This window comes from Trachypithecus francoisi, unplaced genomic scaffold (genome assembly GCF_009764315.1).
Source record: "Trachypithecus francoisi isolate TF-2019V2 unplaced genomic scaffold, Tfra_2.0 Lachesis_group2, whole genome shotgun sequence".
NCBI classification, from domain to species: domain Eukaryota; kingdom Metazoa; phylum Chordata; class Mammalia; order Primates; family Cercopithecidae; genus Trachypithecus; species Trachypithecus francoisi.
In genome coordinates this window covers 149,477,556-149,501,206 of record NW_022681465.1, presented here as the reverse complement: position 1 = coordinate 149,501,206, position 23,651 = coordinate 149,477,556, and the positions used below count along the sequence as shown (strand labels likewise).

The following is a 23,651-nucleotide window of genomic DNA, read 5'->3' as shown; positions in this document are numbered from 1 at the left end:
CCACGCTAAAGATGTTGCAGGCCTTGGGGGAGCTCTGCAAAATCCACACTCTGGACTCTGTTCCTCCCAGGCTCCCTGGGGCTAGTTCCAGCCTCATCCACATGCTGTCTTGTTCATGCCCCTGAAAGGAATGGAGGAAGCGCCCTGGCTGGCCTGATGGTGACTGTCTTCCCTTTCTCAACCTTCCCATCCTGACTGTCCCCTCTGGCCTCACTCCCACTGACTTGGGATGCCACAACGGTCTTGCAGTCCAAGAGCCTTCCTGCCCGCCAGCCCACCTCTACTCACAAAGGCAGACCTGTCTGGAACTGAGCAGGCAGGCCCCCAGGGGAGGGCCTGGGCTCCACGCCACTCCCCTTCTTTAAGAAAAGGGACAGGTCCAGTCCAGTGAGGGAGGGAGAAGGAATTCCCCTTGTTAAATGTCTCCTCCCAGGCTCAGGCAGAGGCCGTGGTAGCTGGGTGCAAGGAAAGTTCTTTGCTTCAGGCACCTGGTCCAACAGGGCTATGTGACTGGGCACATCACCATCCACATTAAATCAGACGCAATCAATTTGGATTCAACACACTGCCATCTAATCCTTTGCACAGTCAAAAACGTTTAGTTTCCCTTTGAAAACTGTTACTTCTGTTTCCTAGGTAAAAGGTGTAGGAGAAAATGTGGTCGCTAAAGCTCCCACATTCGTGATGTTTATGTGACCGTGACTTGTCACATGACCTTGGGGAGGCTGCTCTTGTCTTCACTGTCCCATTCTCTTAATTGACACCCTCCCCTCCCCGAGTAAGGACTTATATACAAGGAGCTCACCCAGACACAGTTAGGTAATAAAGGTGAAGTCATGGCTAAGGGCATGGGTTTCCTGAACTTAAGTCCAGAAAGTCAATTTATCTCTCTGAGCTTCCTTTATAAAATGAGGCCAGTGATATACCTACCTCACATGTTTGTCAAAAGGATGCAACAAGATAGTGCAAGGGAAGCACTTAGCACATTGCCTCAAATAAATAAAATATGCATTCTAGCATCTAATAATTTTAGCTATTATTTTTGTTGTGATTATTCAGGATGAACAAGATAAGCTTCCTGTCCTTGAAAGAAGGTGAGAGGCTAAATCATAAATATCATGACCAGCTGTGAAAAGTGCTGTGAAGGATGTGCCAAGGGCTGGGGGGATGGAGGGCTGAAGAGGAGGGGGTCAGGAGGACTTTCTGGAAGATGTGGCATCTCAGCAGGAAGGACAAACAGGTTGTACACATGTGAGCATGGAATAAAGGAATCACTTGAACAAAGGCCCAGGGGTGGGCAAGTAGGGGGCATCTTCTCCCAGTGTGCATGGCCGATGCCGCTGAGCAGGGGGTTTGCAGGGACACACAGGGTGAGTGCAGCCTGCTTGGAGTCAGATCATGGAGGACCTTGAATGATGCCATTCCAAAGCATTTAGACTTTTTTTCTGCAAGCAAATGAAAGTGGAGCCAGTGGAGACTTTGGAGAAGGGAATTTGGAAATTCTTCTGGAAACTTGTTGGTTACTGGTACGAGGCTGGGCAGAGCAGAGGCCACGGGGCGCAGTGTCCTCTATTTCCATCTCTGAAAAGCTCATCGTTCCTCAAGTCTTCTTGACTAGACTACAAGCTAGTAGAGGACAGAAGCACATGCTTCCTTCTCACCACTATGTCCCCAACACAGTCCCTGGGGCTCAATAAATGGCTGTTGAATTGAAATAGACAAAAGATCCTAAACTTGGGCCATGAGAGTGGAAGGAAGAGGATGGCTCCAAAGACACTCGAAGAGAAGAATGAAGAGGATTCTGCAAAGGAGTAATCAGAGGTGACTTGGGCATAGAAGGGCTGGAAGGATGAATGGAGAGGCTGTGGGGTGTAGAGGGGCCGGAAGGATGACTGGAGAGGCTATTTACTGAGAGAATGGACGCAGCCAGGAGCAGCCTATCTGGCAGGATGACTACTGTGCTCACTGTGGGGTGTGTTGCAGCCGAGGTGAACAGTCATCCTGCTGACTGGCAGGCAGTGGACGCGGGCTCTGGAAAGAACCCAGAATGTGAGGCAGGCAGAGGAGAAGCGGAGCAGAGGGGAGAGATGGGATCTGCAAGGAAGAGCAGAGGGGAGCCTGAAGGGCGAAGCAGACAGAGGCAGCCACCCTGGGGATCACTCCACACTCCCAGATCCCCAGTGCAGCTGGTTGCCACAGAGGAGCAACCCCAGGATCCTGGGGAGAAGAGGCACAGTCAGGACGAGAGCCAAGAGGTACAGGATCACAGCCTTCAAGGGGGAAGTCAGGCTGGTTTGCATTGCCCGAAGCTACAAAGAGGTTAACCAGAGTGGAAAGTGGGTTCTGGAGCCTTGGGATTGATCTCCTGCCCCACAGCTTTGCTGTTCCCGTCGCTTCTGCACGCTGGCACTGAGGTCACGCTTCTCAAGGAAGATCTGCATGTGCCAACTTTGGCTCAGAAAACTTCCCTTGTTTCCTACTTCCCAGCTAGGAAGGCCAAAGTCCTTGGCCAAGCATTTAAGTGACCTCAAATCTGGTGTGAAAAGCCTCACCTCCCATCATGTCCTTCCAAATGCAGCAATCTGAGCTACTCCCTCTCTCCTGTTGCACACCAAGAACTTCCATGCCTTCCTATGTTGGTTCTTGCTGTTCCCTCAGTTAGGAAGGACATTTTGCTCCATGTTCTGCTAATTAAAACTCTCCTCATCCTTCAAAGCCTATGTCAAATGCTACCTCCACTGCAAAGCCTTCCCTGGTCTCTCCAGTCTGGAGGGTCCTTCCTTCAAGGACCCACGGTGTGGTGCTTTGCCTAGCCAGTACTTCATTCTTTCTACAGCTGAGTTGTTGGCCCCCATCCACTCACACATGACAGCATGAGAGCAGAGAACCTGTTTTACCTTTGAATCTCCCGTGGTATAGATTCTTACATGCAGAAGGCACTCGACCAACACCAGCAAAGCATATGAAGAAATTAGGATAAAAAACCCACAAAAACCTGAGAGCAGTAGATGCGGGCAGTCCTACCACTGTCAATCATTTATTTGGAAATTACGATGTGCCTCACAGTTATTTGGACTTCAGGGCTTTTGCCCTGCAATTAATGTCTCGGCCCGATGTTGGGTTGCCTTACAATCACATGTGTTATCTGTGATCTCTAGGGCCATTTCGGTTTTGAGAGCACGCTATTACACATACACGAAGACGTTTCTGAGTATTTCCCATAGTTAGACAAAAATGCAAAAACTTGGCCCAACCGTCAGAAGCGCTTTCTCACATGTGCTGCCTATGACAGTGGTTTAGGGAAATCTCTACACAGTTCCACCAGGATCATAAACACATTTCCTGAGCTATGAATTAAGAGGAAAAAGTTTCTCAACATGCAACACAAACTCAAAAAGCAGCTGTTCGTTTAACCATCTATCATCTTCTTCTGACCCTACGAACAGGCTCTGACAGTATTTAGATTACATGAACATATTGTTTTATTCCTCAATAGCTTGCCATTTGTAAAGAAAACATATATTCAAGAATGTATTCAACATGGTTCAGGAGAACCTACTATGTATGTGTGTGGAGTGTCTGTGTTAACAAACGATGTCCAGTATACGAATCAGGTTAGTTCTTTCTTGGTCTGTGTTTTAGGGGTAAGACGTCTTCTGTATTGTTATATAAAACTGAGAGCAATTTAGGATTGATCTAAACAGTCCTGCTTTTTTCTTTTTCTTTTGCCTGCTTTGTTTTTGCTCTAAGACAATTGTAAAACACAGCTGCTAAATAGAAAGGAAGGCTACATTCCTCTTGCAGCTGTGAGCACCAGAATTATTTAAATGTATTTCTAATCCAACAAACCTGGTTCTGGGTAAGGAAGAGAAAAAGAGCTAATTGTCTTTAACACTTGAGACTTTAACACTCCCCTCCTTCAAAAAATTAGGGTAAAGGGCAATATGGTCAGAGGGTATTTTGAGTGATTTCTAAATTCATTTTTCTTGGATCCTGCAGAGTAAGATGGGAGGCAGTTTTTGAAACCACTGGACTTGCAAGGAAACGCTTCTTCTAGCTTCATAACAATAGCAATGAACACGTTCTGCACATTTGTCTCATGCCGGGCAGAGTGCTCGGGAGAGCTTTACCTGTTTTACCTGATTACATCCTCTGAAGTATATGCCATTTACCCTGGGGAAACTGAGGCTCAGAAAAATGACCTTGTCTGTGGTCACTCGGCTGGTAAGGGGTAGGAATGGAATTTAAACCCCATTGTCTAACTTCAGGACCCACATTTCAGCCACAACTGAGGTTTTTCCTAACCTAACCCCATTGTGGTGGAATTGCACACAAAAACATACTTGAGAGGTGAGTAATGTCATCATTCCATTACATACAAGTTAAAAGACTATACAGTATGATACCATTTTTGTTATGCACATGCATATATATGCATAAATAGATAGGTAGATAAAGAGACAGACACAAATAGGAAAAAAACTGTAAAGACATAAATCAATATTACCAATATTTTAACAGTGATTACCACTGAATGATGAATAAATTTTAATCTTCTTAAAATTCCTGAAATTTTCTATTTCCTATAATGAAATCTATTACTTTAATTATTCAAAAATAATTTTGAAGTAACATATACTCATTAACTCAACAATTAAACAAATAGATTTTGAGCATCCACTGAGTACCAGACACTGTATATTCAAAACAATGAAAAACTACACGAAAAAGACAGCAAATTACTCATATCCCTGCTCTGCTAACATTTTGGATGTTCTCCTTCAGGTCTTTTTCTGTACAGTTTTTTTGTTTTGTTTTTTGAGACAGTCTCGCTCTATTGCCCAGGCTGGAATGCAGTGGCGCAATCTCAGCTCACTGCAACCTCCGCCTCCCAGGTTCAAGCCATTCTCCTGCCTCAGCTTCTCAAGTAGCTGGGATTACAGGCATGCACCACCATGTCCGGCTAATTTTTGTATTTTTAGTAGAGATGGGGTTTCACCCTGTTGGCCAGGCTGGTCTCGAACTCCTGATCTCAGGTGATCCTCCTGCCTTGGCCTCCCAACGTGCTGGGATTACAGGTGTGAGCCACCATGCCCTGCCTTCTATGCAGTTTGTTTTTTTGTTTTGTTTTGTTTTGTTTTTTGAGACGGAGTCTCACTCTGTCGCCCAGGCTGGAGTGCAGTGGCCAGATCTCAGCTCACTGCAAGCTCTGCCTCCTGGGTTTACGCCATTCTCCTGCCTCAGCCTGTACTTGTTAGTAGAGACGGGGTTTCACCATGTTAGCCAGGATGGTCTCGATCTCCTACCTTGTGATCCGCCCGTCTCGGCCTCCCAAAGTGCCGGGATTACAGGCTTGAGCCACCGCGCCCAGCCTTCTATGCAGTTTTCAAAGTAACTGCCAACCAAGGTAGATATCTAGTCAAGCCTGGTTTATAGTTAGGAGTTCGACCACCTTCCGGACCTGACACTCTGTTCCTATTATGTGACTTCACATCACTTCTCTCTAAGCCTCAGCTCCATCATCAGTGAAACGGTTTAAGAGGGGGACCTACCTCATCAGTGATTAAGTGAGTTAATATAAATAAAGTGCCTTGAAGCAAACAACTGATAATAGCTATTATTGTTATTATTCTATGCAGAATCTCTGCATTGTGGTACTGTTGTTTTCCATCTCCTTTCTTCTGAAGAGCAGTAACACAATAGTGGTTTTCTTGGAGAGCGCAGACAACTGTTCAGGCTATTCAGGCATCTAAAGTCACCTTTGAGTTTAGAAGGTGAGTGGCATCACTCAGTCAAGGCAAATTCTATCAGAGTTGAGAATTTGGGCTTTTTCTCATCTTTTATTCTTAGTTGATCCAAAAATTCCCCAGGAATAGTGGAGTTGGCCCATTTGGCCTCCTATCTCAGCCAACGATACAAAGAACAGAGATAGCTACCATGGTATAAAGAGAGAGGAGTGTCTGCACACCATTCAGAAAGTCAAAGAGGCAGATGTTGGACAAAGATCTTACTTGTGTTTGGAAACGTAATAAATATGATGAGTTACAAGCAATAGGCTATCTAAACTCTATTGCTTATACAGTTCTGTATCTTCAGGCCTTGGTGTTCTATTCTGCTTGTTGATTGTGGGATATGGTTCTATGAGCTCTTTAGAAGGAAGATGTTTGGTATCAAGCTAATTTCTGGAAGAGCGAGCCTGATTCTTTTGTGGTCTTGCTACACTCCAGCCTCAGCCACCATTATCTCTTTTCTGTATGACTCGATAGCCCCCTAAATCATGTCCCTGCCTTCCCTCCACCCCTCTTAGGGTCAGTAGGGTCAGTTCTCCACTCAGGGGTCTACCTTCTTTATAGGAGAATATCAGTCTTCAGCGAGGGTCTTAAAATGTCAATCATTGCCTGATCCCTGCTACATCCAACATGCCCAGTGACTTTCCGCTGCACTCAGAACAAAGCCCCAAACTCTTTACATGGCTCCAGGGCCCTGCATGAGGTCTTTGCATGCCTCACCAGCCTCATTTTGACTACTTTCCCCCAGAACCCTGGCCTCTGTGACATTTTAGCACACACCAAGCTCATGCCCACCACAAGCCCTCCCACCTGTTCTCCCTCCCTGAGGAACAGTCCTTACCCTGCTTCATGCGTGCCTGGTGCCCCTTGTTCTACTGGCCACCACCTCTATGTCACCTGCTCAGAGAGACTCCCCTCCCCTCCCAATGTATAACAGCTTCCCCTGTCCTGGTGCCTTGTTTGTTCTCTGTGGAGAAGACTTCTTATCAAACTCCCTGTTGACTTAGTTTATTTCTTTGTTGGCCTACCTTTTCGTGTGTGATGCCCTATCTGTCAGCCCCTCCTCTGCCCCATCAGAATGTCAGTGGCTCAAGAGCATGGATCGTATCTGCCCTTGTGTTGTATCTCCCCTCCGGGGAGGGCCCACATGGGGTAGCTGCTCCATAAATATGAAAGGAAGGGAGGTAGGGAGGGAGGGAGAAAGTCCCTGGAGAGGGGGACACCTTTCCAAGACAGCCCCATTTCCTGTGACTGTAGGTGGTATCCCTGCTCAGCCCTAGCGTTACTGTGTGAGTTAAAAATAAAACCCTTGGGTGGAGTGAGAAGCCTTTAAAGAGGCTGGGGGAGAGATAATGAGAAACATGAGCCAGCCAACGCAGGTCCAGCAGGATGTGGGACCGGCCAGGAAGCAATGGGATCTTGGCTCCGGAAAAACACTGACTTTGGGGCTGCAATAGTCTGACCAATGCACGACTCCTGATTAGTCACCAGAAGCCTCTCTCTGGATCTGCCGTGTATGAAAGGACTTTAAAGTAGTCAATGCAGGATATGCTTCCATCCTAGAGCAAGACATGGCTGGAGGTTTCTAAAGAGATATTCTTTACAATTCCCAGAACAAGGGACTCCACACCCCTCCTCTGCCTGCCATGGGTCAGAAGAAGAGGGAGAGGCCTGGAGGGAACGAGAGGCCATAAGGCCTTCCTTGGCTCACCCTCCCTCTGACCTCCCCCAGGGCCCATCCAGCGTGGGAGCCGAACCTCCCACCACAGTAGGGCTGCAGCCAGAGATCCCAAGGTGAAGCCGCCCTCCAAAGGCTTGGCTCGGTTCAGGGGCGGTGTGAGGTGGGGAGGGTCAGGTCAATGGGTCGTTAGAAACAACTCGGTCATTGCCTTGGAAACGCTCCCCCCTGCGCCGCATGCATCTGGATCCACCCTGAACCAGCTGTGTATTAAACCCTCAGACCTCAGTGGGAGGTGGGGAAGCCTTAGGGAGGGTCAGAGTGGGACAGGAAGAGGTCCACCTTCTGTATAGGAGAAAATCAATCTTCAGGCCTTAATGAGAGGCCTAACGACCCAGGGGAACAGCAAGCGAAAATCCATATTCTGGCCTCTCTTGGTAAAAAGATGGGCTGAGTGGAGTGTGGGGGCTGCCAGCATCCCCTCCTACAGACTGCAACCTGGACCCCTTCCCAGAATCCATCTCTCTGCTGGCGCGGAAGCCAAGTGATGTGCTCATGGTCACCTGGTGCAAGGGAATATTCTCAGACCTTGAAAACATTGATCACCACTGAGTTTTTCCATATCCACAGCTCTGAGGCAGTCAGGAGGATCACAAAGGAAGGGGAAGACATTTAGCAAGAATCAAGAGACAGCTATGCTAGGAGCTTTACATGCCACCTTGAATTTAACCTCCACCACCATCCTCTGAGACAGGAGCTCTTATAGAGAAGGCAACTAAAATGTAAAGAGGACCTGTTCCCCACCCAAGGTAACCCAACAAGGGAAGGTGGAGCATCGGGCGGCCAAAATGCAAAACGGCTGTGCAATTTGCCACCTATACTACCCTGTCCTTTTTTCTCTGCAGTCAATGTCGAAATGATTTGAACTCAAAGCCCACTGCCAAGGAACACTGAGCAGAATTTTCAAAAAGCGCATATATTGAGGAACCGAACACCCCCTGGCTGGTTGGGAATCCCAAAGCCTTTTTGTGCGTTGAGCAAAAGGAATCTATTGAAGTCAACTCTTCTTTAATCATTTGTTGGGAACATCTACAGCTTAAAACTGCTGAACAAGTAACCTGTGTCTGCCCTGGGCTTAACCTCTTTAACGGGGCTGTTTCTTTCTTGGCTAGTTCTAGGCTCCTGACACGAGGATTTTAAGTGCTTAAAAGGCACAGGATAATAATCTTCCCCTGGAACAAAAGGCTGATAGAGGAACAGCAGGGAAACAGGTGACCTCCATGTCCTAGTACCATTTTTTGAGTTCAAATACATTTTCATGAAGACTTCCAAAAAACCTTTGCTGGAAAATTTGCCAGCAGCAACAATCATTCATATCTTGTTGAGCAAATACTAGGTGCTGTGCATGGTGTGCTAAAACATTTTAGGCACTCTACATGGATTCTCTCACTACATTCTTACACCAACCCTATGAGACAGGAACCAGTTACACTGATGCAGTGCGGGCATATACTATAGACTTTAGATGTATTAACTCACATCTTCCTGTCAACAACCCTAGGACAGAACTGCTGCTATTATCTCTATTTTATGGAATCAAAGAGGTTGTGTAACTTGTCCAGGGTCACGCAGCTATTGAATGTCAGATCCAGAATTCACACTCAGACAGTCCCACTCCAGGGTTCACGCTCTTGACCACCGTGCTACCCTACCAGAGAGCCACAGAGCTGTGGCTCTGAAATAGGGAAAGGTTAATGAGAGATAGGTCAGAACTGTCAGAAGAATTCCTGTCTTCTTCTGTGTGAGCTCACTTTCCAAGAAGCTTAGGGCTCTGCTTCACACGCCTTCAGCTAAGACATCCCAGGACCAGCCTGGGAGAATGGCAGTGAGCTTTGTGTGGCCAACTGAGTGAAGATTTAATCCTTGGAAAGAAACTCTCATTTGAAAGAAACCATTCTGAAGTCACCCTGCATCTCTGCCATTTAGAAAGATCCCCATTCTTACAAAAAAACAAAAAACAAAAAAAACAAAAACCATCAACGCTCAAGGAGGAATGTTTTGCTCCTATAACAAATACCACCTTATCACCAAAGGCAATGCAGTCAACTGCAAAAAGCCTGGACTAGCCCAGGCAGCAGCTCTCTTCTCCTCTGGGCTGTTGGATTTGCTTGTGTAGACTCCAGGGAGCGACTCTGGAGCATTCATTCTCAACTTCCCTTTAGTTGCTGTTTCTTAATTCTGATAGATATTCTGAGGAAGGATAAGAAGAGTCTCGTTTCCTAGAAGCTCTTTATGTCCTTAAAGGTATTGGTGCAGAACTTTGTACACATTGATTAATCAATGCAAACTGCTTCCACTATTCCCATCAGACTGATGGGGAAGGCAGAGATGAGCTACATTGTCTGTCTCCATGGGTGCAAGGGCTGGAACATGCTGGATCCATGTCTCCCTTCTGGGTGCCTGACATCACTTGTTTGTCTTTGATGCCCATCAGCCAAAAGAAGTTATTCATCTCTAAGCATGAATAATACCAGTAGGGTGGATTTTTCCAGGCTTCCGAAGTGAGTTCTCTGAAGAGATGACACTAAGCCGACTAAGCCAGAGCAGCTGACACATAGCATAGGGTCCTGGGAACTGCAGAGGCCAGCCCACCTGAGTTAGGGTGAGAGGCTCTTGATGCAAAAGTCTCAGCCTTACTTTCCAGGCCCCTTTCCAGAGCTATAAGGGGCGACAGAGGGTAGAAGGTCCTATTGCTGTCCTGAGTCTTCGCTTTAACACTCCCAACATTTAGTGATTCACTCAGTCATTCATTAGACTGATATTTGAGCACCTACTCTGTGGCACGGCTCTGTCCTATTCACTGGGGATATAGCAGGGAACAAAACAGACAAGGTCTTGTTTCTGCCCTCATGAGGCTTATATTCTAAGGGGGAGAATGGGTAATAGAAAGTTTTTTAAAAAAATTAACAAGATAATTACGAATTGGGGTAAGCGGCATGAAGGAAAAAGAAGTCAGAGGGGAGAAACAGGGAAGCCTTTTGGAGGAATTGACAAGAGAGGCAGGGCCTGAAGGATGGAAAGAGGCCTGCTACCTGAAGAACTGGGTGGAGAGCATCCCAGGCAGATGAAACAGCAGCTGCAAAGTCTGAGAATCAGGAAAGGGCCCAGAACAGCAGAGAAACAGACAGGAGGCCAGGGGCTGGATGGGTGGGGAGATGTGGGATGGGTGGGAGTCAGATGGATCTTGCCCCCCAAGAGGCCTCCTGTCTACTTTCTCACCTTCCTGAAAATCACCACTCTCCCTTATAGTGTGCTTCAGGAACTCATCCTTGCTAAGCCAAATCCAGTCCCTCTGCTCAAATTGAAGAGAAGGGAATTCTTTTTGTAGCAGATGGGGTATGTAGTAAAGGCATGGCATTTGGTTTTATATGCAGACTTCTTACATACGGATCATGCCAACAACAGCTGAGAAGCTCCCCAGCGATGGATGTGTTTGCCTCAGAGTGGAGTCATTCAGGCACCTGCAAGGCTGCAAACACCAAGCTGGGACTCTCCCTCACCTGCAGCCCCAGTCCTATCTTGCTGCTTCTTGGTGACATCATGAAAAAGGCAAATTGGGCTTCAGGTCGTCTGCACTCCTCCTTTCAGCTCCCTCTGCCCCTTTTTGGGCTTGTCTCCACCCATTCTCTCCCCTGGTGCTCTCAGGGGGTCTGCCTGGACTAATCTCTGCCATTTGCCACAGTCTCTGATGAATAAGTCACCTTGTGAATGCACGCCTGCTCCTGCAACTTCAGACAAAGTACAGGCAGGCAAAGGAGAGGCTAGATTTACAAGACCTTTCTGTGTCCTTCAAATAATGCCAAAGAAGGGGCTGCCTAGTCCACTGCAGTCTGAGCCTGGCCCAGTGCCCAGCTTACTAATTAGCCGTACTGACAGGAGAGTCCCTATTCAGACCCTTCCCAATGGAGCCATTGCAAATGCCTAGAGCACACTCTGTTGAGGAAGGACTATGGCTAAAACACTCTGAGGAGTGGCCTGGAACTTCACTCCCTAATGGCCATGCAGCTAACCTTGGGTGTGTGAGCTCAGAAAACCTGACATCTCTCTCCAGGGCTGACCCACTGCTGAACCTTGCCATCTGCCTCTCTAGCCCATCGGTACCTTTGTTGAAATGAGAGAATGCCCTACTTCGGATCACTTTCTCCCCCAGCTTTCTAGGGCTCACAGCTTAAGGAACTAAAGCCTCAACATGGCTGCACAGTCTGACCCCGCCTGCTTCCTGGGTTCTGGCTCGCCCCTTTGTCCCTGCACTCAGCCACACTGGCCTTCCTCCCGCACCTTGGTGATGCCAGGCTTCCTCATGCCAGGCAACCTTTGTGCACGCTCCTCTCGCTGTCACCTGAAAAACTCTGCTCCCACCAGTTGAAACCTGCCGATCCATCAGACCTCAACCCAAGCCTCACCTCCTCATGGAAGCTTTCCCGGACCCTCTGTTGGGGTCAAGCTGCCCTGCCATGTGGTTTATCAGGACCACCTAGTAGAATTGCTGCTTGATTGATGTGTGTACCCCCATCTAGCCTCTAACTTTCATGAAGGTGGGGGCTCTTGGCCTCAGGCACTGCTGTAGCCCAGTGTCTCACATGCCCTCTGGCACACAGGAGGCATCCATGCCGAGCTGAATGAACCTGACATGGCCCTCAGTAGGCCCATCCCAATCCCCTCTCCCTCTCCTCTTTTCCTCCAGCCTCCCTTCTCTTATTTTCTTTACATTTGCTTCCTTCCTCCCTCTTCACTCTTTCTGTTCATTTCTTCTTCTCTCTTGGGCCTTGGGCCTACTTATTGCTCCCAATTTGCCAAACCTTTGCATAACGTGTAGGCCTTCAACCAGATCACTCCAGAGTCATGGGCCTAGCAGGGGAACCAAGGAATCTGGCTTCCTACAGGGTTAGTCTGTTATGGTTGCCATAACAAGCACCATAGGCTGGGTGGCTGAAACAACAGAAACTAGAAACATTCTCTCACAGTGCTGGAGGCTGGAAGTCCAAGATCAGGGTGTCAGCGGGGTTGGTTCCTTCTGAGGCTATGAAAGAAGGACTTGTTCCAGGCCTCTCTCCTTGGCTAGTAGATAGCCATCTTCTTCCTATGTCCACTCACTTTGTCTTCTCTCTATGCATGTCTCTGTATGCAAGTTCCCCCTTTGTATAAGGGCAACAGTTATAGTAGAGCAGGACCCACCCTAATGATTTCATTTTAACTTGATTGTCTCTGTGAAGACCCTATCTCCAAAATAAGATTGCATTCTCAGGCAATAGGGGATGGGGGATGAATTTCATCTTATGAACTTGGGGGTGGACACAATTCAACCCTAACACCTACCACCACATGTCCATTGCCCCAACCCTCTTCGACTCATTGAATGAAATAAAATAAGGAAACACCAGACACGTCTTCTGAAGAAATGACACAGGAGTCTGGGAATGGGATGGGCATGACAGCAATGGCAACTGGAGAAAGACACCCCACCCAAGAATGAGAAAGGAGGGTGGTACTGACAGGAGCTAAAACTATCATTGAATGGCCTAGCAGTTAGTTACACATCTAGGCTCTGGTAAGCTGCTAGTTCTGAGTTCAAATCCCCACTCAGTCACTTACTACCAGTGAGGTTTTTCCCTTGCTCATAAAATGTGAGTAATAGTAATACCTCACTTATGGGATGGTTGTGAAGATTAAATGAGAGAATTGCCCAAGCAGAGGGCTTCACACTCTACGCAGCACACAATAACTCAATATGTACCAAATGTGTTGTTATTGTTATCATAATGAGGGGGTCTCACCAGGTAATTCAGGAAGAAGTGACAAAGAAGAGGGTAGTTGCCATGACTGAGTCCACACAACTCTGTGTTCCCTCTCGTAGTCACAACAAGAAAGGAAGCCGAGCAACGGCCAGACCTGATCTTCTTTAATTGTGGTCCGTGGACCAAAGACATCAGAATTACCTAGGCCCCACCCAGAAAATGCAGAATCCTGGGTCCCTCATGAAGCCACTGAATCAAAATTGTGGGGAGCACCCAGGAACCTAATTTTTAAATAAGCTCCTCTGTGATTCTTATGCACGTCAAAATTTGAAAACCCCTGGACAAGACCACAGGTCCTGGAGGAGCAGAGATGAGTCATGTCCATGAGTAATACTCCATGTCGACTCAGCCCTGGTGCAAGGTAGGCACGCCCCTCACACCTGTTCTCATCACCAGCATTCCTTGGACGAGGTCAGGAGATGGTCTTGAGCAATTAGGTATAAAACAAATCTCTGTAAGTCACATTTTAAAGATACTATTTAGAGGGGTTGCACTGGCAAATCAAATTGTTTTCATTATTGTAAATTTTGCTGTGCTCAGATACTTAGTTTTGGACTATCTATTCTTCCTCTCCCCACAGCTGAGGTTACCTAATCTTGACCTCAGGTTTAGCTCAAGATGACCTCTGGCCTTAGGCTTAAGGATTATAAGGCACCCTGGCCCAGCACGCTTGCTGTGCTTAAGGCTCTGTTGTTAGGCACTCTGTTTATTTTGTTCTTGGGCATCATCTACTACCTGGTCAGAAAAACCTTAGCCCCACTGTACCCCAGTGCCTGCGTTCATGTCTTGCCCCAAAGACCCAATCCCAGAGGCTACAGGTCCTCAAGGCTGAGATTCTACCTGTGGCCCAAGCTAAGGTCCTGCCATCTCTTAGCAGAGTTTCCAAATCCGGGCCTACTTTCTAGGGTCTTCCAATATCATCTGGTGCTTAATTCCTGTCACCAAGCTCCATGTGCCTCTCAGGACACCTCTCATAATCCCCCCAAACCATATACAGCCTACCAGTGAGGAGCACAGGCTCACTAGACAGCCTAGGTATGAAGCTTGGCTCTGCCACTTGGTAGCTGTGTGACCTTAGCCAAACATCCCACCCACCAAGCCTCAATTCCTGCATCTATAACAGCCCCTACTATTATATGCAGGGTTGTAATGAGTATTGAGTGAGGTGATACACTTACAGCCAAGCACAGTGCTTAGACACAGCAAGGGTTCAATAAATGTTGGGGACCAGTCCAGAAGCTGTTCTATGTCTGAATGCTCATATATGTGAACAAAGCTCCATGCCAAAGCAAACGTGCCTCCCAGCTACCCAAGCAGTGGCACCAGGGGTCACTCATAGAGTGTCACTTTGGGCTTTGGAACAAATGGACTTGTAAGCAGCCTTTTCTCCTCTTTTTTTTCTTTTCTTTTCTTTCTTTCTTTCTTTCTTTTTTTTTTTTTTTGAGACAGAATTTTACTCTTGTCACCCAGGCTGGAGTGCAATGGCGTGATCTCGGCTCACTGCAACCTCTGCCTCCCAGGTTCAAGCAATTCTCCTGCCTCAGCCTCCCAAGTAGCTGGGATTACAGGTGTGTGCCACTATGCCAGGTAATTTTGTATTTTTAGTAGAGATGGGGTTTCACCATGTTGACCAGGCTGGTCTTGAACTCCTGACCTCAGGTGATCCACCCGCCTTGGCCTCCCAAAGTGCTGGGATTAGAGGCATGAGCCATCACACCTGGCCGAAGCAGCCTTTTCAGAACTCAACTTTGAATAATAATAATAATAATAGCAAATACATAGTACTCACTGTGAGCTAGACCCTGTGCTGATAAGGGCATTACTCATTTGATTCCTTCTATAACAAGGTTGGTACTTTATTACCCCCACTTTACAGATGAGGAAACCAAGGGCCAAGGTCACAGGACTAATAAGTGGCAGAATTTGGATCCCAGGCAGCCCAGCTACGGAATCTATGTACTTAGCTAATGTGTTATGCTCCCTCTCTCTCTCTTTCTTTTTTTTTTTTCTTTTTCTTTTTTGAGACCGAGTCTCGCTCTATTGCCCAGGCTGGAGTGCAGTGGTGAGATCTCGGCTCACTACGAGCTCTGCCTCCTGGGTTCATGCCATTCTCCTGCCTCAGACTCCCAAGTAGCTGGGACTACAGGTGCCCGCCACTACACCCAGCTAATTTTTGTTGTTGTTGTTGTTGTTGTATTTTTAGTGGAGAAGGGGTCTCACCGTGTTAGCCAGGATGTTCTCGATCTCCTGATCTTGTGATCCACCCGCCTCAGCCTCCCAAAGTGCTGGGAATACAGGCGTGAGCCACCGCACACAGCCACTCCCTCTCTTGAGTAGTCTAATTTAATTATTAAAAAGCAAAGGGGGAAACAAGGAGAAAGTTAAAAACAGAGAAATGTTTTAAGCAGATAGCATTGGCACCAGGATTCTTGCAAGTGAACTCAAGAAGCTCACTTCTGGCTAGGTTTAAACCATGGTGTATTTAGTAATCAAAGTAATTGCTATTCCTTCCCTCCCCTTTTCTCTCCCTGTAGGCCACTGGCCCAGATGTTTGTTCTTGTTCCTGTACCTTGGACTCCTTCACTTATCTGTCCGCTGAGTTGGACACGTCAGCCCAGGCCCATTCTCTCTTACCTTCCCACCCAATCAGTCCCCTCCCTTCTCTGTGGTTGTTTGGGCTGGATCCAGTCCTATCTCAAGACGGGGACACCTTGTTGGTACTTGAGCATTTGTTGATTAGTGAACCCTTTCTTCAGACAAAGTACTCTCACCCACATGTATAGAGGTTAGATTTACCTAAAGCATGGTATGCCTATGGCACAAATGACTTCAGATTATTTTTCCAGCAACCTTAAATCAAGGGATACTGCATTAGCCATGCAATGCTTATTTAATGAGGTGGAAATGGGTGTGTCTTCCACTCTGCACAATACCTAACCCCTGGCAGCTAGCACACAGGCTGATAGTGTCAGAGACGTTCGAACCAGAGCAACTCCATCTTGAGTGAGGGCTAGGAAAATGAGGCTGGGACCTGCTGGGCTGCATTCCCAGAAAGTTAGGCATTCCTAGACTCCAGATGTTTACAGTTAAGGAAATAGATCGATAATGTTTACTACACAGACCCAGACTTGGGGGTGTCCAGATAGCCCGATATTTTGAGAACAAAGGCATTCCTAATTTTGCTTTAAAGATAATAATATGGATTCTTGCAAAATATAGTCATTAAGAAAATTAGGCCAGGTGCAGTGGCTCACACCTGTAATCTCAGCACTTTGGGAGGCTGGTTGGATTACCTGATGTCGGGAGTTGGAGACCAGCCTGAGCAACATGGAGAAACCCCGTCTTTAATAAAAATACAAAATTAGCCGGGCACGGTGCCGCATGCCTATAATCTCAGCTACTCTGGAGGCTGAGGCAGGAGAATCGCTTGAACCTGGGAGGCGGAGGTTGCAGTGAGCTGAGATTGTGCCATTGCACTCCAGCCTGGGCAACAAGAGCGGAACTCTGTCTCAAAAAAAAAAAAAAAAAAAAAAAAGAAAAGAAAAAGAAAATTAATCCTTTATCACAAACCCTTGTAGCAGAGCACATCTCCCTATGATCTTTTTAAAATCCTATCTATAAGAGCATGGTACCTAGGATGGATGTGTTCCTCCTCTTGCTTTCGGGAACACCCTACTCTGTCAATGGAGTAGCTGTGCTTTCACCACTTTACTTTCCTAATAAAAAGAAAGTAAGTGCTTTTGCTTTGCACTGCGGACTCGCCCTGACTTCTTTCTTGCTTGAGATCCAAGAACCCTCTCTTGGGGTCTGGATCGCTTTCCTGTAACAGCAGTCCCAAGATCCTTAATAGTTTATGTGCAGTCCACAGAATGCAAGTCACCGAAGTGAGCAGCTGCACTGTTCTGGGATGAGATGTCCCTTGGATGTAGATACAGCATATAGATGTCTGCCCACCATTTCCACTGAGTATGTTATCATGGCTGGTGCTACTCACCTGTAAAGTCAAACCACTTAACCAGATGTGGTTTCCTTGATCCTTTGCAGAACCAGTCAGGTCATATGTAAACAGCAGATTTGAGAGAGAGTTTAAAAGAAACTCATTGTGTTTTCTCTTAACATTTTGCATACTAACTTTGCTTTGGATTACATACTTCATTTGCAAACCCATTTATTCACACTAACAAAGGCAGGGGCAACAGAAGAAAATCTCTCTGAGTCCCTCTGCCAACAGCAAATTGGTGATCTTGCCTTCAGATCTACATCTCAAGAGGGGACTTTCCTCTGAAGCCCTCGAAGACCAACACAAAGAAAACAAAGGAAAAGGGAATTTGTGACTGTGAATCAGAGTCTCCACCAAAATCCTCAGTCATCCACACTGACAAACAGCTCCGGTAAACTGCTGGCCACCCTTCACTAGACACCACTTCCCAAAGCAAGGCCCACTTCTTTCAGCCCTGATGCCACTGCTGCTGGCTCATAGTTACACAGAGCTGGCGGAGGGGCAGCCTGGCTCGCCCTCAGCCGGGATGCTCGCATCCTCCCACTGGGTCGGGGAGCTAACTCGTAAACAATCGCATCCCTGTAGAGAATGAAAGGAAAAGTACCGGTCACCAGTGCTGCAAGGAGGGAGGCAAATGGGGGTGGCGGTGGCGTGGGTGGATGTAACATAGCTAGAGAATAATGGAGTGTTGGAATTCTGCTGAGGCAGAATGAGCCCTTGGGCCTGAGAGGGGTCTCCCTTGGGTCTCTGAAAAGTGGGTACTTGACTAAATGCCTGAAATTTCCATCCCAGTATCTGGAAGGCTGAATTTCTGAAGTGCTCCTCTGCAGCAGCCTTGCATACCTTTGGCATGTAATTGCGATGTGGGTGTGGATAGTGTATGTGCCAGAGAATCTGTCCATTCTGACTCCTCTCCTGGTGCCCATTGGAGGGGTACTGAAACGAGGATGTGATATGCCAAGATCAGAAGGGAAAGAAAGAAGTAATCCGAGTGACCATGGGGCCATGGGAATACCACCCTACCAGAGCCCTGAGCTAACACGCCCAGATAATCCTAAACTTCAGCCTGACTTTTATATCAAAAGGTTAATAAAATCTAAGCTGCCCACCATGTGGACAGCTTTTCCAAGGCAGCTGAATATCCAGGCTTCCCAAGAGAGAGCTGGTGTGACACAGCAAGATAATGCTAGCCTCTCACCACGGCCAGACTCACCGCAGCTTTCTGCTTCTGCCGAACCACAGGGGCCGCATCCAGCACTTTAGTAAATGAGAAATGCCTGCCCCCTCCAGCCCTGATTCAGGGCCAGTGTCAGGCAGGCACTGGAGGAATGGAGATATTGCGGTGGCATGGTGCATTCATATTTCTGCAGTCTCTAAACTAGAAGTGCTATTTTTACATGTCTGTGACATCAGCACGCCCTTCCCCCAGAGCAGTCTGCACCACGGTTTAAACCCAGCCAAAGGTGAGCTTCTTGAAATTCACTTGCAGGAGTCCTGGTTCCAGTGCTACCTGCTTAAAACATTTTCTTTCTTCTCCAAGTAGCATTATATTTGCACTTGGACACACACACACACACACACACACACACACACACACACGACCTCAGCTACAACCTGCTCTCTGTTTCCCAGATCAGATGCCCTGATTCTTACCTAAAGAGCTTGTAGGCCGAGGGCTGTACCTCTCTCCACACTCGCTCAGTGCTGTCCCAGGGGAAGCAGAATCCACTTGGTGTCTTCTGCTCTGTGTTTGTCACTGTCACTCTGCTGCAGCCGCCGCCCCAGCAGCCCCAAGCCGGCTCTCTGAACCTCCAGGCTACTGCAGCTCTGAGTGGGGAGAGGGACGGGCCGTGGCATGCACATCAGGTTGCTGGCCTGCCTCCAGATACCATGCCACAGAGCTGGCTACCCGTCCCTAGGGCTGTGTGGGAAATCGAGGTGGGGGGGCGGGGGCAGGCTGGGAGAGCCAAGAATGTCAGCCTCTAGGTCTATCTCCGGTCCTTGTTTATCAGCAGAGGGGACCTGCCTTTAGACAACCGCCCACCCCCACACCACCCGCAGGGATGCACACAGCTCTAAGCAACCCCTACTCTGGACAGCCAGCAGCAGGCCCAGGAACACAGAGTCACTGGCCAGCCAGGAGGGAGGTAGAGACAGAAGACGGTGGCAGCAGCTACCCTGGGTGTTATTTTAACATGGTTTGTCTTGGGGCAAATGTCTGAGCCGAATGGACTTCTGGCCCGTCTGAGCAGAATCCTGTTTATTTTGAGGCCTGAGTCGCCAGGGAAACAGCAGGTCGTGGCTCGGAGACTCTCCTCTGGAATCAGAAGGCTGCTGGATGAAAGGGAGCCCTTTTCTGTTCTGTCATCTGGCATCCTTGCATGGGGTGTAGGTGTCTGTGTGTGGCAACGTGTATGTGTGCGTGTGTGTGTCTGTCTGTGCCATCCCCAGAGCCAAGCCCTACAAATGGCATTTTGCAAAGTCAATTGAGGCAAAAGCCATCCAGGTTGGGACTGGGGAGGGGCTGCAGAGGGGACAGCTCTGTCCTCCCTCTTCACTGTTCAAGCCTGTCCCCGTTGGATGAGGTGAATCCTCAGGTGAGCTCAACTTCAGGGATGGGAAATTCTTCAATGGGCCATGGACATCCCCTTCAGACTTCTGGCCAGGACAGGGTAAGCAAGGGAGGGAGCTGTCTGGACAAATAACTCTTTGGCTAGAAGGTGGGGAATAAGGTGGACTGAAAGGATATGGATCAAGAGCTGTCTTTGAAGAAACCAAATGTAAGCATGATTAATAGTTTCCAATAATTGAAGAGTCGCTCCTGCTTATGCAGGCGTTTGAGCCCAGGAGGCATGAGTGAGTGAGTGTGTGTGTGTGCGTGTGTGCGCGCGCGTGTGTGAGCTTCCATGTATGTACACAAGCCTGCCCACCTGATGATTCAGGTAGAGAGGTACAGATCGACCTGTCAGAACTAGAAATATGCTCCCCAGTCTCTACCTCCTCTGGGTGTTGCTTAGGTGTAGAAAGGATGGAAGTGCAGTTTGTTCCCCATACTCCCCACAGAGCATGGGAGTACGGGGAAGACATTCAGGTGCCTTCTGAAGGGAAGAGCCTTGGAGAAGGAGCTCGTGTCCTGTAAAGAGCTAGAGGCTCAATCATCACAGAACTCCAATCACGGATAAGCAGCAGCTCCCAAAAGGGACTTGAATGTACAGAAAATGTTGATTTCTTGAGACCCTCTTAACTGGAAATCTCATGAACTACCACTTCTACACATGCAAAGGATACTGATAATTTGCTTTAAAACATAATAATCTTCCTGAGTATCTGCAAGCTTCCAGAGGACCTTCTGAATCATTTAAAAAAATTTTTTGGACAATGGATTTCCAAGTATTAAAGAATCATTATGCTAGATGTTGTATGCATATTAACCCCTTTTAACTACGTGAAATGATAGACTTGAAAGTTAGAAAATACCCAAAAAATCCTAAGGACAGAGATGCAGACTCAGAGACTCACTCAGGTGGTACTCTTAGTTAAAGTCCTCATTGTGACTAAAACCAGGTCTCCCTGCTTTAGGTTAACCCCGTGTTAACCTGCCTGCACTGTGTGATTGGCCATTGTTGGGCAATTTAGCCCAAGGGCTCCAGATTCCTTCCCTTCTAGTGGAAATTAATAAGACTTTCCTACTCATATCTTCCCTGCAAACTCACAGGATTATCATGACAATCAAATGTGTCCAAGTGTGTTTGAGCACCTTGAACGTGGGAAATGCAAATGCAAGTCATTATTTTATTTTGTTTGATTTCTCCATTGTGTCCAGTTATGAAACCCTGTTTAAACACACACACACACACACACACACACACACACACACAGCTTTTAGGCAAATATAATCCCTAGCTACTGACATATGCTAATTTATCTACTGCATAGTGGGTGTCTGGCAATATTACTGTCCAAATGCTGGGAAATAATCCTCAGTTCGCTAAGGTATTTACTGTAATATAATTCCCCCCAATGTTGAAATTTTTTGAAATTTCATTTTAATATCCTTCAATTTCTACATTTATTTCAACTTCTGTTAGTATCTAGATTTACCTTTTAAATAACATCCATTGAGATGTTTCCCAGTCCAGAGACATGCCCACGTGAATGCTTTTCAGCCTCACTGTTATTTAGAGTTGGAAGGGACTTTGCGATGACCTGGTCGAAAAGTCTGGTCTCAGAATAGCCCTCCAGCTCTGTGCCTGGAAATAGTCGGTGGAAATAATAGCCGTCGAAGCTGCTTATTAAGCATCCACAATATGCTAGATTGTATGCAGAACATGTAACAGAAATCATGTCTTCCTCCAAAGCTCTTCCACCACTTTAAAAGCCATTTCTGTCCTGATAAAACTTTGTAAGAGAGGCTGCTAGTACCGCAGAGGGGTCCTCTGAGAAAGGAAGGAAATGACAGGCTTGGAGGACAAAAAAAATCCTAGAAGGTTTATCCACAGAGATGTGGGCTTGCCCCAGAGTCATCCACATCTAAAATGTTGTGGCTGTTGCCAGAGGTGAGATTTTTCCTTCCGCATCCTAACAGATGGACTCAATACAGAGCACTTAGGCAGCTGCTATTACAGAAAGTGACCCTACACCTCTCCTTTAGAAGGCGATAAAGGTAGAATGTGGTGATTCCGTGGTTTTGCTTATTTTGTGCTCAGTGCCTCTGACAATCAGACATATAACTATCACATTTTAACTGTACCAGCATGAAAGAAGCAGAGCATTATTGAATCAACAGGGTTCAAAATGCCCCCAATATATACATTTTTTTTTTCTCTCTCTCCAGGCGGAACATAAGCTCTGGCGTCTTGTCCTTGATTCTTGAGAATGACATTCAATATTTGCTTTAAAATTTCCCCTTCATTCATCCTGTTTACACAAACGATACAGTTATATGAAACACACACCAGACACATTGCATTTTCTTTCTAATCTCATTTGACCTTGTTCAGGCACAACAAATCTTATTCAGCTGACGGGGGAAATTGGATGCTGCATGCCACTCTCTCCCTCCAGCAACACATTTCCTCTGTTTATGCCCAATCAGGCAGTTAAATGAAGGGCGTCCTGGTCTCACGGTGAAGCAAGCGCCACGATGACAGAGGGCAGTGGGAAATGCAGCAGACATTCATGGGAAATTGTATTCGTTGCTCAAGGAGACTGGCCAGCCACAAACGTCACCAGAGCTGCAGGACCGAAGCTGGGTCCAATGGCCCTCAAGAAGGAAGGGACCTCCTCACCCTGATCCCACTGAAATCCAATCACAGGCACTTGCCCCCCGCTGGTTAGCCTGACTCTTCAGCAACTTCAGGGGAGGATGCTTGGGAAGCGACCTTTCCATGTGAGCTGGGTTTCCTCTCCTGGGATAGCGATTGCCTGTTGCCTATTCTACTGTGTTTTCCTCGATCCTGGCTTTTTAATTTTAAAATATTTTACCTTTACAAAAAACGAACACACTATGCACATGATAACACTGCACCAAAAGGTATAAAATGACCCTCACTGACCCTCTTTTCTCCAAAGATAACCACTATTCACTTTGAATGTATGGATCCTTTCAGGAAAAAAAAATGTCTTTGTACCCTGAATATGTGTATGCTAAAAACACACATTACTATGCACAATGTCCTGCGTAATTGTTTGTTTGTTTTTCACTTAATAATAGATGTTTACACATTGGTCTAGTTCATCCAAGCACCAAATTTCTTGCCTGGATTATTGGAGTATCTTCCTAATTGGCCTCCCTGCTCTACCCTAACCCTCTACAGTTCATTTCAGAAGGATCCTGCTAAAAGGTAAATCAGATCATGTCCCTATTTGTTCAGAACTGTCCAGGGCTTTTCCCTTGCACTAGGAACAAAAGCTAAGCTCACTACCACCACCTGCCTCTGCAAGTTCACCCCCAACATACTTATTGCTCACTGTGCTCCAGTCACCTGCTCCTCCTACGGGCCAGGCTTGGTCTTAGCTCAGGGTCTTCATACTTCCCATTCCCTCTGCCCAGAATTATGCATTTATTTTCTGCCTCTAGGTTATTTGCCTGGCTTACTCTTTCCTGTTATTCTTGTCTCAGCTCAGGCCACCTGTACCCTGACCACCTGTTCTAAATCAGCCCCTTATCACTGTCTTTTACGTTTCCTACTTTCTTTTTCCTCATAATACTTACTACTTTCTCAAAATTATTGTATTCATAAAATGTTTATTTAGGCCAGGCACGGTGGCTCATACCTGTAATCCCAGCACTTTGGGAGGCCGACGCGGGTGGATCACCTGAGGTCAGG

General features: G+C 47.0%; 1 protein-coding gene and 1 long non-coding RNA gene across 6 annotated transcripts in view; one reads left to right on the top strand and one right to left on the bottom strand.

Annotated features, from left to right (window-relative positions):
* LOC117065687 overlaps nt 1–23,651 on the top strand; it is a 284,692-nt gene that overhangs the window by 247,092 nt on the left and 13,949 nt on the right. The gene's annotated exons all lie outside the window — the stretch shown is intronic.
* Nucleotides 1–23,651, bottom strand: part of FGF1 (fibroblast growth factor 1) — a 106,731-nt gene that overhangs the window by 75,992 nt on the left and 7,088 nt on the right. For 2 of the 5 annotated variants that reach the window (XM_033180806.1, XM_033180810.1), the window contains exon 2: nt 18,976–19,149. The exons of the other annotated variants lie outside the window; for them this stretch is intronic. The gene's annotated coding sequence lies outside the window, so the exon portion shown is untranslated. The remainder of the gene's footprint in view (nt 1–18,975; nt 19,150–23,651) is intronic. 5 annotated transcript variants of the gene reach the window in all.